Source organism: Hemitrygon akajei, chromosome 1 (genome assembly GCF_048418815.1).
Source record: "Hemitrygon akajei chromosome 1, sHemAka1.3, whole genome shotgun sequence".
Classification (NCBI taxonomy): domain Eukaryota; kingdom Metazoa; phylum Chordata; class Chondrichthyes; order Myliobatiformes; family Dasyatidae; genus Hemitrygon; species Hemitrygon akajei.
The window spans coordinates 75,816,018-75,831,263 of NC_133124.1; the positions used below are offsets into that span (position 1 = coordinate 75,816,018).

The 15,246-nt window shown below is 41.1% G+C and overlaps 1 long non-coding RNA gene across 2 annotated transcripts in view; it reads right to left on the reverse strand.

Moving 5' to 3' along the window:
* Positions 1-6,696: 6,696 nt before the first annotated feature.
* Positions 6,697-15,246, reverse strand: part of LOC140731642 (uncharacterized) — a 43,938-nt gene continuing 35,388 nt past the window's right edge. For both annotated transcript variants that reach the window (XR_012099887.1, XR_012099894.1), the window contains exon 3: positions 6,697-6,827. This is a non-coding gene — a long non-coding RNA (uncharacterized lncRNA). The remainder of the gene's footprint in view (positions 6,828-15,246) is intronic.

The following is a 15,246-nucleotide window of genomic DNA, read 5'->3' on the forward strand; positions in this document are numbered from 1 at the left end:
TTCTTGGGAACAGGAGACTGAGCCGGGACTTTTCCTTGGACGCAGCACACAGAGCTGGGACTCTTCTTCGATACAGGACACACAGCCGAGACTCCACTTGAAGGTAAGTCACAAACCCGGGTCTCTTCTTTGACAGTGGGCACAGAGCAGGGACTCTTCTTGGACGCAGCACACCAAGCCGGGAATCTTCTTTGAAGGCGGGACACAGATCAAGTACTCTTCCTGGGACACTGAACACAGAACCGGGATTCTTCCTGGACACAGCACACAGTGACAGGAATCTCCTTGGGACAGCAAACTGAGCCGCGACTCTTTATTGGACACTGGACACAGAACCAGGAATCATCCTGGACACTGGTTACAGAGACAGGACTCTTCTTGGGACAGCAGACTGAGCCGGGACTCTTTGTTGGACACTGGAGACAGAACCGGGAATATTTTGGCACACAGGACCCAGAGACAGGAATCTTCTTTGGACAGCAGATTGAGCCGGGACTCTTCGTTGGACACTGGACACAGAAACGAGAATCTTCCTGAATGGAGGACACAGAGACAGGACTCTTCTTGGGACAGCAGTCAGAGCCGGATCTCTTCGTTAGACACAGGGCACAGAGCCAGAATCTTCCTGGACACAGGACACTGAACAGGGACTCTTCTTGTGAACAGGAGACAGTGCCAGGCCTCTTTGTTGGACACAGGACACTGAGCTGGGACAGTTCTTCGATACAGGACACACAGCCGGGACTCCACTTGAAGGTAAGTCACAGACCCAGGTCTCTTCTTTGACAGTGGGCACAGAGCAGGGAGTCTTCTTGCTCACAGGACCCAGAGCCTGGATTCTTCTTGCTCACAGGACACAGAGCCTGGATTCTTCTTGGGCACAGGACACAGAGCTGGGACTCTTCGTCGGATACTGGACACAGTGCCGAGTCTGTTCTTGTACACAGGTCACAGTGCCGGGAATCTTCTTGGACGCAGCACTCCGAGCCCGGAATCTTCGTTGGACACTGAACACAGAACCAGGAATCTTCCTGGACACAGGACACAGAGACAGGACTCTTCTTGGGACAGCAGACTGGGCCGGGACATTTCGTTTGACACTGGACACAGAGCCGTGAAACTGAGTCCCTGTGTACTGAGTAGGGACTCTTCTTGGACGTAAGACACAGACCCGTGAAACTTCCTGGACTCAGGAGACAGAGTCGACACTCCTCTTGGACCCAGGACACAGAGCCGGAATCTTCTTGGACGCAGCAGACCGAGCTGGGAATCTTTCTTGAATACGGGACACAGAGCAAGTACTCTTCCTTTAACACTGGACACAGAACCGGGAATCTTCCTGCACACAGGACACAGAGACTGGGCACTTCTTGGGACAACAGACTGAGCCAGGACTCTTCGTTGGACACGGGACACAGAGACAGGACTCTTCTTGGGAACAGCACACAGAGCTGGGACTCTTCTTCGATACAGGACACACCGCCGGGACTCCACTTGAACGTAAGTCACAAACCCGGGTCTCTTCTTTGACGCTGGGCACAGAGCAGGGACTCTTCGTTGGATATAGGACACAGAGCCGAGAATCTTCTTGGACGCAGCACACCGAGCCGGGAATCTTCTTTGAAGACGGGAGACATATCAAGTAATCTTCCTGGGACACTGGACACAGAACCGGGATTCTTCCTGGACACAACTCACAGCTTCAGGAATCTTCTTGGGACAGCAAACTGAGCCAGGACTCTTTGTTGGACACTGGACACAGAAACGAGAATCTTCCTGAACAGAGGACACAGAGACAGGACTCTTCTTGGGACAACAGACTGAGCCGGGTCACTTCGTTGGACACTGGAGACAGAACCGGGAATCTTCCTGCACACAGGTCACAGAGACAGGGCTCTTCTTGGGACAGCAGATTGAGCCGGGACTCTTCGTTGGTCACTGGACACAGAAAGAAGCATCTTCCTAGACACAGGACACCGAACCAGGACTGTTCTTGGGATCAGGAGACAAAGCCTGGACTCTTCCTTGGATGCAGGACACAGAGCTGGTACTCCACTTGAAGGTAAGTCACAAACCCAGGTCTCTTCTTTGACAGTGGGCACAGAGCAGGGATTCTTCTTGGGCACAGGACACAGAGCTGGCACTCTTCGTTGGATATAGGACACAGAGCCAATACTGATCTTGTACACAGGTCACAGAGCCAGGAATCGTCTTGGATACAGCACACCAAGCCGGGAATCTTCTTTGAAGACGGGACACAGATCAAGTACTCTTCCTGGGACACTGGACACAGAACCGGGATTCTTCCTGGACCCAGCACACAGCGACAGGAATCTTCTTGGGACAGCAGACTGAGCCGGGACTCTTCGTTGGACACTGGAGACAGAAACAAGAATCTTTTGGCACACAGGACACAGAGACAGGACTTTTCTTGGGACAGCAGACAGCACCGGGACACTTCCTTGGATGCAGGACACAGAGCTGGGACTCTTCGTTGGATATACGACACAGAGCCGGGAATCTTCTTGGACGCAGCACAACGAGCTGGGAATCTTTCTTGAATACGGGACACAGAGCAATTACACTTCCTTGGACACTGGACACATAATCGGGAATCTTCCTGGACACAGGACACAGAGACAGGAATCTTCTTGGGACAGCAGACTGAGCCGGGACTCTTCGTTGGACACTGGACACAGAACCGGGAATCTTCCTGGACACAGTACACAGAGACAGTAATCTTCTTGGGACAGCAGACTGAGCCGGGAATCGTCATTGGACACTGGAGACAGAACAGGAAATCTTCCTGGACACAATACACAGAGCCGTGAAACTTCTTGGATTCAGGAGACAGAGCCAAGACTCCTCTTGGACCCAGGACACAGAGCCGGGAATCTTCTTGGAAGCAGCACACCGAGCCGGGAATCTTTCTTGAATACGGGACACAGAGCAAGTACTCTTCCTTGGACACTGGACACAGAACTGGGAATCTTCCTGGACACAGGACACAGAGACAGGAATCTTCTTGGGACAGCAGACTGAGCCGGGACTCTTCGTTGGACACAGGACACAGAGCCAGAATCTTGCTGGACACAGGACACCGAACCAGGACTCTTCTTGCTCACAGGACACAGAGCCTGGATTCTTCTTGGGCACAGGACACAGAGCTGGGACTCTTCGTCGGATACTGGACACTGAGCCGAGACTGTTCTTGTACACAGGTCACAGAGCCGATAATCTTCTTGGATGCAGCACACCGAGCCGGGAATCTTCTTTGAAGACGGGACACAGAGCAAGTACTCTTCCTTGGACACTGGACACAGAACCGGGAATCTTCCTGGACACAGCACACTGTGACAGGAAACTTCTTGGGACAGCAAACTGAGCCGGGACTCTTTGTTGGACACTGGAGACAGAACCGGGAATCTTTTTGGACACAGGACACAGGCCCAGGACTCTTCTTGGACTCAAGACACAGAGCTGGGACTCTTCCTTGGTCACAGGACACAGAGCCGGGGTTCTTCTTGGACGCAAGACACAGAGTCGGGACCCTCCTTGGATGCAGGACACAGAACCCAGAGTCTGCTTGGACACAGGACAGACAACCGGCACTCTTCTTAGACGCTGGTCACAGAGCCGGGACTGTTTTTGGACGGAGAACAAAGAGACAGGATTCTTCTTGGACAAGGGACATAGAGTCGTTTCACTTCTCGTACACAGGATACAGAGGTGGGACTCTTCTAAGGCACAGGACTCAGAGGTGGGACTCTTCTAGGACATGAGACTCAGAGCTGGGACTCTTCTTAGAGTTGGTGGCATCATGGACAGTTTCTGCAGAATCAACTGGAAAAATGTGCAAGGGAATAGCAGATAGAATTTAACTCAGCCAAGTATGAAATTGTGTGCTTTGGAAAATTAAACCTCGGAAAGACCTACATAGTGAATGGTTGGGCCCTGGAGAGTGTTGTAGTACAGAGAGACCTTGTGGTACAAGTATATGGTTCCCTGAAAGTAGTGACACAGGTATATGGCATACCGGCCTTCATCAGGAGTTGGGGCCTCAGGTTAAATTTTAGAAACCATTGAGTAGGCTGCAATTGGAGTATTGTGTGTCAGTTTTGATAGTCATGATATAGAAAGGATGTGGTTAAGTCTGAGAGGGTGCAGAGAAGATTCCAGGGGATGATTGGTGGGCTTGAATAATAAAGCAAGATTGGATCAGTTGGAACTGCTTTCCCTGGAGCACAGAAGGCTGATAGCTGGCATGATAGAGTTATATAAATTTATGAAAGGCATAGGTAAGGTTGGTAGTCAGTTTCCCGTGGCTGCAGTGTCTAAAACTAGAAGGCAGGTTCAGGATGAGTGGGAGGAGGTTTAAAGGAAATCCAAGGAATAAATTTTTTAAACACAGTGTCGTTAGTATCAGGCATGACCTGCCAGAGGAGGTACTAGATGTAGGAACAGTAGCCTTCCTAACTTCTCTCTGTAACCCAGTCCCTCGCATGCTAATGACGTCTTCACAAACTTCCTCTGCACTCTTTCCAACTGAATGGAATCTTTCCTGGATCAGGGTGATCAAAACTGAACACCATCTTCCAAATGTGGCCTCGCAAGCATCTTACATAATTGCAACATACCATCCCAACATCTATACTCAGTGTGCAAAATGGCTTTCCTCACCACCTACCTGTGATGCTACTTTCAGGAAACATGTACTTATACTCCTGGTTCCCTTTGTTCTACAGCACTTTCCTGGACATTAATGACTGGGAAATAAACTACAGATTCAGATATGTTTATTTTTCATATGTACATTCAAACATACAGTGGAACGTATCATCTGCTTTAACAACCAACACAATCTAAGAATGTGTTAGGGGCATCCCACAAATGTCACCACATATTCCAGTGCCAACAAAGCATGTCCTCAGTGTTTAGCACCACAACACGAGCAACAACACCAATACAATAACAAAACAAATCAGCAAAACATGGCTATATTCCTCCATGCTACCCATCCCACACACATAAACAGGTCTGCAAACCCAGAAGGCCACCTCTAGGCCTTTGACCTCCAATATTTAGACTATAAGGCCATAAGATATAGGAGCAGAATTAAGCCATTGAATTACCTGAATATTGAAACCCTCCGTGACTGTTGTAACATTGCCCTTTTGGAATGCATTTCTATTTCCCCTTGTAATTTGTAGACCACACCCTTATTACTGTTTGGGAGCCTGTATACAACTCCCATCAGGATATTTTTACCCTTCAGTTCCTTAGCTCTACCCACAATGCTTCAACACTTTCTGACCTTATGTCGCCTCTTTCTAAAGATTTGATTTAATTTTTTACCAACAGAGCAATGCCCCCCCCCATCTTTATGACTGTTATTTTGATACATTGTGTATCCTTGGACATTAAGCTTTCAGCTATAATCTTCTTTCAGCCATAATTCAGTGATGCCTACAACATCATACTTGCCAATCTGCAACTGTGCTGCAAATTCATCAACCTTATTCCGTATACTGTGCGCATTCAGATTAAACACCTTCAGTCCTGTATTCACCCTTTCAATTATGTCCATCTTTTAAGTTGCAACTCATCCTGTTGACTGAAATGTTGCTCTCTCAACAGCCTTTCCTCACTACACATTGCCCCGGTTGAAAACCAGCTGCTTCATCTTCAGCACTATCACCCACCATTGCTACAATACTTTTTGCATTGAAATATCGGCAGCTCAGGACACTAGTTGCATCACGCTCAACCTTTTGATTCCTAACTTTGTCTGAGATCTTACCAACATCTGCCTCCCCAACCTCTCCACTAACTGTTCTGGCACTTTGGTTCCCATCCCCCTATAACTCTAGTTTAAACCTCACCGCACAGCATTAACAAACCTTCCCGCTAGGATATTAGTCCCCCTCCAGTTCAGGTGTAAACCGTCCGTTCTGTACAGGTCCCACCTTCCCTGGAAGCGAGCCCAATGATCCAAAAATCTTATGCCCTCCCTCCTACACCAACTCCTTACCCATGTGTTAAACTGTATGATCTTCCTAGTTCCGGGCTCACTAGCACGTGGCACGGGTAGCGATCCTGAGATCACAATCCTGGTGGTCCTGCTGTTTAACTTAGCACCTAACTCCTTGAACTCCCTATGCATAACCTTGTCACCCCTGTCATTGTTACCTACATGGGCTATGACCTCTGGCTGTTCACCTTTCTGCTTAAGAATGCTGAATCCAACATGCCATGGGACCTGGCACCTGGGATGCAACATACCATCCAGGAATATCGTTCTCGCTCACAGAACCTGTTGTCTGCTCCCCTAACAAATCCCCTATCACCACATTGTTCCTCTTCTCCCCCCTTCTGAGTCACAGATGCAGATTCAGTGCTGGAGACCCAACCACTGTGACTTTCCTCTGTTAGATCAACAGTATTCTAAGTGATTCCATCTTTCAATCTTTTTATTGATTTTCAGTAAAAGAAATATACAAATCAGAGGAGTAGTTTAGCAAACAGATAATACAAAAGACATATAAACAGCAATAAAGAAAAGTATATATTGCCAAAATCAAATAGGTATAATGTTACACTGTTATATATACAATATAATCAAAAAACCACAATTCCTCTTAACAGATCATAAAAAAATTGGAAAATTTATTTAATAAAAGGGGAAAAAACCACTAAACTAAATTGGAACAAAAAAAAAGAAAGAAAAGAAGGATTGGGCAGTCCATTTGAGGATAAAATTAGAAGAAAAAGAAAGAGAAAAAATGTCCTTCCAGTCACCTCCAAACCTTCACGGATGAGGATTTTCCCTAAAGAGAATAAAGAAAAATAAATAAATTTTAAAAAAATTAAATCATATGAAAATATTGAATAAAGGGTCGCCAGACTTGCTCAAAATTAAAAGATGTATCAAACATCCAGCTTCTAATTTTCTCCAAGCTTAGACATGACATAATGGAGGAGAGCCAATAATAAGCAGTAGGCGGATTAGAATCTTTCCAGTATAACAAGATAGCTCTCCTAGCTAGTAATGTTGAAAAGGCTATCACATGTTGAGTGGAAGCAGATACTCTACCTACTTCCTCTGGAATAATCCTAAAAATTGCCGTAAGTGAATTGGGTTGAACATCCACATCTATAACTTTAGATAGTATTCTAAACACATCCCTCCAAAAATTATTTAAGCTTACAGAGGACCAAAACATATGAGTTAGAGTAGCCACCTCTGCGTTACTTCTGTCACAAATAGGGCTTATATTAGGAAAAATATGCGCCAATTTATCTTTGGACTTATCTATGTACTATCTTAAACTGAATTAAGGAATGGCATGCACAGATAGATGAATTATTAACTAGATAATAAATTTTACTCCATTGATCATCTGAAAGTGGATGTTGAAGTTCTATTTCCCAAGTGCGTTGAACCCTATCATTAGGCAACATGCGAGCATTCATTAACTGTTTATAAATGATAGCTATTAATCGTTTTTGAAATGGTTTAAGCTGAAAAATAGCATAGGCCAAGGGATAATTCAGTAGAAAATCACTTAAAAAATTCCTAACCTGTAAGTATCTAAAAAAAAGTGTATTAGAGATGTCATATTTATCCATTAACTGCGAAAAAGACATTAAATAATCCTGTAAGAGCAAATCTAAAGAAGTTTTTATGCCCTTAGTTTTCCACATTAAAAAAGCCTTATCCAGAGTTGATGGTTAAAAAAAATTAGAATAAATATCACTGGAGAGTAAAAAATTATTTAATTCAAAAAATCTATGAAACTGAAACCAGATTTTTAAAGTATGTTTAACAATAGGGTTGAGAGCTTGTCTACCTATTCTGGAGAATGAAAAAGGAAAGGGAGCTCCTAATAGAGAAGCTAAAGAAAACCCCATCACCGAATTTTCCGCCAAATATAACCATGGAGGGTGATCCTGGTTATCTATATCATAATATTCCAAAAAGTAATATAATGAATATTAATTGCCCAATAATAAAATCTAAAGTTTGGTAAGACTCCATCTTTTTTTGATTTTTGCAATATAAGTTTATTCACTCCAGAGCTTTTGTTATTCCAAACATAAGACAAAATCAGAGAACCTATTTTATCAAAAAATGTTTTTGGAACAAAAGAGGGAACTGCTTGAAATATATATAAAAATTTCAGTAAAATATCCATTTTTATAGCATTAATTCGATCTATCAATGACGTCGACATAGGCGACCATTTAGAAAGTGCTTGTTGAGTATATTCAATTACAGGGGGGAAATTATACTTATATAGGTCCTTAAAATTTTTAGTAATTTTGATACCAAGGTAAGTGAAATGGTTTTTAGCAATATTAAAAGATATTTGATCATAATAATCAGAATAATTATTAATAGGAAATAATTCACTTTTATGTAAATTAAGTTTATATCCAGAGAAAATACTAAATTCTGTAAATATAGATAGCATAAAGGAATAGATTTCCTAGGGTTTGAAACGTAAACTAATAAATCATCCACATATAACGAAACCTTATGTAATTTATCCCCTCTCTTAATACCCTGCACAGAATTAGAATCCCTAAGAGTAATAGCAAGTGGTTCTAAAACCAAATCAAATAATAAAGGACTAAGAGGACATCCCTGACGGGTTCCTCTATATAATCTAAAATAAGTAGACTTTTGATTATTAGTTATAACCGCAGCCACCGGGGCATGGTAAATCAATTTAATCCAGGAAATAAATCCAGGCCAAAATTATACCTCTTCAAAACCTGAAATAAATAAGGCCATTCCACCCTGTCAAAGGCTTTCTCTGTATCCAGAGATACAATACATTCAGATTCTTTAACCAAGGGGGAATAAATGATTTTCAACAATCTTCAAATATTAAAATGTGAGTATCTATTTTTAATAAATCCTGTTTGATCATTTGAGATAACATTAAGCAAAATATTCTCAAGTCTATTAGCTAGAATCTTAGAGAGAATTTTAAAATCTACATTCAATAAAGAAATAGGTCTATAGGATACACGTTCCAGTGGGTCTTTTCCTTTTTTAGGAATCAATGAAATTAATGCCTCATAAAAAGTTTTTGGAAGGTTGCCAGAGGATATAGAATTGGTAAATGTTTGATGAAGATGTGGAATAAGCATTTCATGAAAAGTCTTGTAAAATTCTACCGTATAACCATCAGGTCCCGGAGCTTTCCCTAATTGCATAGCGGATATAGCCTTGGCTATTTCCTCGTTTAATAGGTGCATCTAATATATCAACATCTTGAGTCAAAATTTGAGATATATTTAACCTTTGCAAAAATCTATTCATAGTAATAGTACTATCAGAGAATTCAGATTTATAAAGATTAGAATAGAAATCCATAAATATCTTATTAATTTCACAAGGATTTAAAGTTTCAATTCTATCTGGTCTACGAATTTTTAAAATCTGTCTTCTGATCATCCCAGCCTTTAACTGACCCGCCAAAAGCTTAGCAGATTTTTCCCCATGTATATAAAATAAACTTTTGGATTTAAAAATTTGCTGTTCAATGGGAAAGGTCAGAAGCAAATCATAATGTGATTGAAGTTCGACCCTTTCTTTATAAAGGTCCTCAGTAGGTTTAACTGAATACGCTTTATCTATCTCTTTAATTTTATTAATAAGCACTGACAATTCTGCTTTAGTTTTCTTTCTCAAAGCTGCTGAACATGAGATTATTTGTCCCCTAAGAAAAGATTTCAATGTGTCCCATATAACCAAGTTTGACATTCCTTCAGTTGTATTAAATTCAAAAAATATAAAAATTTGCTCCTTAATAAAACTAATAAAAGCTGGATCATGTAACAATATGGGATTCAGTCTCCACTGTGACATTTTCAAAAAGTTATCCAAAAGCTTCAGGGTTAACTTTAAAGGCGCATGATCTGAGAGCACAATGATGTCATACGCACACTCAACAAAGGAATATAACAAACGTGTGTCTAAAAAAAAGTAATCAATTCGAGAATACTTATGATGAACATGTGAGAAAAAAGAGAAATCTTTATCGTTGGGGTGTTTATATCTCCAGATATCGACCAGGCCATATTCTAATAAAAAAGAATTAATACAGGCCGCTGCTTTATTAGGAAGTGACGGATTGGTTGATGACCTGTCAGTCGCCGGATTTAAACAACAATTAAAGTCACCACCCATGATCAACTTCTATTCATTCAAATTCGGTAACTCAGAAAAAAGTTTCTTTAAAAAATCAGAAATATCTACATCAGGTGCGTATACACACACCAGAGCTACCTTTTGCTCGCATAATAAACCAGTAACAATTAAGTATCTTCCAATCAAATCAGTAATAGTATTAAAGTGTACAAAAGGGATTTTGGGGCTAAGAAAGATAGATACGCCTCTTATTTTATTATCTGACAGCGAATGGTACAAAGGCCCTTTCCAAAATTGGAAAAATCCGTCCTCATCCTGTTTCCGTATATGATTTTCTTGCGCAAAAATAATATCTGCGTTAAGTGTTTTTAATTTCTTAAAAATCTTTATACGCTTAATGGGGTGATTCACACTGTTCCAATTCCAAGATATTATATTAATTTTATTAATCCATGTTTAAAATTGAATTTAATATTATATAAAAGAGATGTTACGCAAGCACAGATTAAACCAAAAGGCATGGATACAACCAGAAGGAGTGACGTACTTACGAGAAAAAAATCCATCAAAAGAACTGCCAATCAAGAAAAAAAACCTACTCTGATAGCCCCCTCCCCAAAATCTCCCAAAAGGTGTGAAATCCAATGACCAATAGGCTGGCCACATGCTAAACTAATAACCCTTGACCCTATTCTCCATTTTGCAGCTACGTATATTAAGTTAAAACAAAAATCTCATGTAAAATAGCCATAATGAAAAGCACAAACAAAGTTCAACTACTACCATGTTATGTCTAACATTAATAAAAACTTAATCGGCAACGGCCACCTTAAAATCAGCTAAAGTACCTTAATCACATATTCAAAAACGAATAAATCCAAGCAAATAATATTACAAAGTTCTTTCTCTCGAAAAAAAAGAATAAATGAGTATATATATAAAAACAAACCTAAAACTATGTTAGTATTGAAACAAATAAAAATAAAAAGATTAGTACACGACAGGTCCTGTGCGGACCATTAGAGTATAATACTATAAAAGTTCCCTACAAAACAGTTATGTATATACTAATTATTAATAGGTTTAAAAAAAGTTTAATCAACCACATCCCATACCAGAGACTAAAAAAAGTATAGAATAAACCTAGCTCAGAAGATCCATAAACATCTCATATAACAAAATGCTTCAGAATTACCTATTGAGTAATTGGGTTAAGATTTTATTCAGTAGGCTTAACTTTAAGATTTTTAATGTACTCCCATCCCTCCTGGGGAGAGTAGATTCTCAGTGACTGAGACTTTTCAGGATAGATTATCAGCCTTGCTGGGTAGCGAAGGGAGGGGTATAAATCTAATTTATACATTTCACTCATGACTTCTCGGTATTTCCTTCTTTCGGCAATGATTTCAGGAGGATAATCTTCGACTATACAAATTTCTGCAGATTTAAAGATTAACTTTTGCTTTTTTCTGGCTTCTCGAAGTATGGCTTCCTTAGTAGTATAATAATGCAGAGAAAGTACAATTGGTCGAGAATGTAATTCAGATGAATGCCAAGAAAATGGAATTCTATGGACTCTGTCAATTAAAGGGCGAGCTTCCAGGGTCTCACTAAAAAGTGAGTACAACATATCTGAAAAGAATTTTAACAGATCGCCAGCTTCAGTATTTTCAGGCAGTCCTAGAATACGCAAATTCCTCCAACGCCCTCTACAATCTAAATCAACCATTTTTTTCTTCACCTTAGATAGTTCCGAGGTAATTTCGTTGATTTTCTTTTCCATCAAAGATATTTTCATTCCTTGATCTTTAATAGTTTACTTGAATAGATCATGTACATTCTCAATTCAGGTTGTAGTTTGCTGAAGTGTTTGAAGCTGAGAGTCCAGATTTTTCAAAGAATCTTGAACCATAGAGATAGCTTTTTCAGCCCGTTTGAGCCTGTCAGCTTAACAATCTTGGTGTTAAGCGATCCGAATTCCAACTTCATGTCTTGTATTGAAGAAAATATTCCTGCTAAAGTAGCAGGTTCCTCCGCCTTCTTGGTTTGTTCCATTTGCTCTGTTTCAGGAAAAGTCTTGCTGCTTCTCAGTTCAATACCAGAATGACTTTTTTCGGCCATTGTAATTAAATAGTAAATCCTTCAATAGAAGTAATAAATCATCAAAGCTAAAAGGGATCTGTCAGTGGGATATAAAGTATATAAAATAGGGAGACACTAAGAATGCGACTACTCCATGCGCTGCAAAATGGTGAATCTCTCTAAGTGATAAGCCTGTTGTTGAGGGTGATGGCCACAGGGCTACTAAGCGCTGGCTTCTTATCTCCTTCCCCTTCCAGACTGTCACCATGAGTCGGCCCCACACTCTCAGGCTCACAAACATTGGGCCACCAAACTCTGGACAAGCCAACTCAGGGGCTTCGACCTTTGGGCCTTGACCTCTGGACTCACCAACTTCAGTCTATGACCTTCAACTTCTAAAAGTTCCAACCTTTGGACCTCAACCTCTAGATTTCACGGACCTCTGGGCATTGACCTCAGTGCCCACTGATCATGGGAATTTGATCACCAGGCCTTGACCACCAGATCACTGATGTCCAGGCCTCAAACCTCAGACTCGATGACCTGTGGGTTTTGACCCCGGAACTTGCCAATCATGGGCCTCCAACCACAGGACCAGCTAACGTACCTCCTCAGGCCTCCAGTTCCAGGACAGGACTCTCTAACCTCAGACCTCCAACCCCAGGACTCAACAACTGAAATCACCAGCCCTCATTCTTGGGGCTCACAGACCTCCGTCCTCAGGGAATGCCAGGCTACGAAATTGGAGTGCTCCGACCTGAACTCTGACCCCGACTTCTTCCCCCAACTCTACATTCACTGTCTTTGAATTCTCACTTCCCTCCATCCCTGTACCCAAGCTCTCACCTAACGCCGGTCTCCCCACACTGTTTCAAAAACCATCCCTATGAACTTATGAAAGGAGGATTTTCATTATTATATTAGTGAACCTCGCATGTGTTTAGACCAGAAAATGGATCCACCATAGATTAATTTGGAATGAAAGTGTTAATCAACCTGAAATCAAGTTAAGTTTACTCTTCAGGGTTAACTCCGTCAAATGTGAGAAGTAGGATTATTTTTACATCTTGTGTTTTAGAAGTGCAAAACTGGGGATTCTTTTAGATTGTGCTGGTTAATACCATGTTATCAAGTCAAGAAACGCATCACTATTTGTCACCCTGACTGGCACTTATTTGCAAAGGCATTGCATAAATTATTTGTGGCTCACTGCAGTCTGGAGCTCTCCCATGTTTCTGATGCATTTACTGCCTAAAGAAATTAATGAAATAATATCCACAAATGAGTTATTTATAATCCCAGACAGGTGAATGAAGGGCTGTGGCATTTATTATTTTAGTGCATTGAAAAAGGACCTTGAACGGTTAAGTGGATGGTAAAATGGACAACTGGTGATTTAACATTAATGTACATTTGCAGACTTCCACATCTAACCTTGTGCAAAACAGACACAATAGAAATGTGGGAGAGACATAGATTCTAGTGAGAAGCTGAATAATTTATGCCATTCAATTCCTGATAGACACTTCAGATAATACAATAAACAATGGGAAATATTGAGGGAGGAGACAGGTGGATGGCAAACTAAATATATGCCATAATGGGAATAAGAAATCAAATGTCATTTAAAATAGTTAGAATAGGTAACTTTATTATTTTAAGTACTGTAACATTGAACTCTGTGGGTACAAGATCATGAGGGGCATGGAGAGGAAGAATGCACACAGTTTTTTTTTGAAGGGCAGTGCAACTAAAAACTAGAGACCATAGGTTTAAGGTGAGAAAGGAAAGATTTAAAAGGGACTTGAGGGGCAACTCCTTCCTTAAAAATTGGTACATATATATGGAATGAGCTGCTAGAGGAAGTAATTGATGCAGGCATAATGAGAGCATTGAGAAAAGATATTTGGATAAATATGTGGATAGGAGCAGTGTAGAATGAAATGGACCAAACATGGGCAAATGGGATTAGCTTGATTTGAAACATGAATGAGTCAGGCCAAAGAGCCTGTTTCCATTGACTCTTTGGCAATGGAAGAACATTCAATAGGAATTTCAAAAAGAATTAGGTAAATTCTGAAAAAAGGAAGGATTAACAAGACTGTAGTAAAGGAGACTGTGCTAACTGGAAAGCATGAAGTGTCAAGCTGCTGGTGAATCTGACTTTGAGACATGTACCGTTAACTTACTCTGTTTAAAAAAAAAAGTCCCAGTAGTCCTTTGCCCAGCTGCTTCCACAAAGACCATCAAGTGCTCATCAAGGACATACAAGAGATTCTACCATTGTGGGAAATCTAGAACAACATACACAAAATGATAGAAGAACCCAGCAGGTCAGACAGCATTTCTAGAGGGAAATGATAGTCTTGATGAAGAGTCTTTACCAGAAAAGTTAACTGTTCATTTCCCTCCACAAATGCTACCTGACCTGCTGAGTTCCTCTAGCATTTTATGTGTGATTCTCATCAAGGACATGTCATTTACCAGCACTTGGTCCATAACCTTCCACGTCTTGGTGATTCAAGTGCTCTTCTAAGTACTTTAATGTGGTGAGAGTCTGCCTCCACTGCCTCAGGTAGTGAATTCCAGTTTCTAACCACTGTTTGAGGAGTAAATATTCTTCCTTAGATACCCTCTAAGTTTCTGGCCCTACCATCTCATCAGACAGTGCATTCTAAGTTCCAAGTACTCAGGTTGAGCAAGTTCTTCCTTATAAAGTCAGAGAGACAGTAAGCAATACCACACGAATGAAAGACCCTTCAACCCAACCAGTCCATGCTGACCACATTTCCCACTCAGCTGGACCTACTTTCCTGCATTTGAACCATACCCCTCCAAACTCAACCCTTCATATACCTATCTGAGGGTTTCTCTCTTTTGCACTTTTAAAAATTTTATATCTTTGCAGTATACTGCTACTGCAAAACAATAACTTTCATGTCATATAACACAAGAAATTCTGCAGATTCTGGCAATCTAAAGCAACGCACACTAATTGCTGG